Source organism: Mus caroli, chromosome X (assembly GCF_900094665.2).
Source record: "Mus caroli chromosome X, CAROLI_EIJ_v1.1, whole genome shotgun sequence".
Classification (NCBI taxonomy): domain Eukaryota; kingdom Metazoa; phylum Chordata; class Mammalia; order Rodentia; family Muridae; genus Mus; species Mus caroli.
In genome coordinates, this window is record NC_034589.1 from 33,858,180 (window position 1) to 33,859,238 (window position 1,059).

Here is a 1,059-nt window from a genome sequence, read left to right on the forward strand (position 1 = left end):
CTTCTTCTTCTTCTTCTTCTTCTTCTTCTTCTTCTTCTTCTTCTTCTTCTTCTTCTTCTTCTTCTTCTTCTTCTTCTTCTTCTTCTTCTTCTTCTCTTCCTCTTACTCCTCTTCCTTCTCCCTTCTCCTTCATCCTCCTTCTTTCTCCTCTTCCTTCCTCCTCCTCCTCTTTCCTCCTCCTATTCTTTGTAACTGATAATCAGTGCAGAAATCCACAATGGTGAAATTCAAAGAACAAATGATTGTAGGGTGCAACACAATCACTATATTTAAGGTTCTGAGAAAATAAAGAAAAGGAGAACAAAAAGATTAAGAACCAGATAACCAGAACACCAGCTTTCAGATAGTGCCTTGTCTATGTGATAAAGAAGCTGTATCTATGAAATATCAATGTGTTTGCTTAAATAAGGCTAGAATAGTGAATATACCACTGGACATGGCAATGTGAATGACGAAGTATCATAAGTCCCTATGCCTAGCTGAAGAGCTACAAGCAATCAGTGGCTACTAGGAAAATGATACTCTATTTTCACTTTGCATCAACTCTTTAGTAGATTAATTAATCCTAAATGTGTATCCTTAAATATATAAGGACTACTAAGTGGAAACAATGCTGCATACTGTCCAGCTTTTAGGTGTTCTAAATTAAAACTAGATCATTATGAAGGCATATATATAACAACTGGAGTACATCTATGGACTTCAAGTGTACAGATAATACCATCATTACTGTCTGGTAATATATAGATTTCAGATTACATAGAGGAAAAGGGTTTAACAACCTGGACAGTTTGTGCTATCAAACCACCTTTATTAAAGTTTCAATGGCTTCAAATACTCATTCACACCTAGAACCTATTCTGTAATCTCATATAATCTTATTATACAGAAAAAAATGTTATTATTATGTCCAGTAGCCCAAGGAGCATATTAAGTGACAAGGAAGCTTAGTTTCTTTCTTTCTTTCTTTTTCTTTCTTTCTTTCTTTCTTTCTTTCTTTCTTTCTTTCTTTCTTTCTTTCTTTCTTTCTTTCTCTCTCTCTCTCTCTCTCTCTCTCTC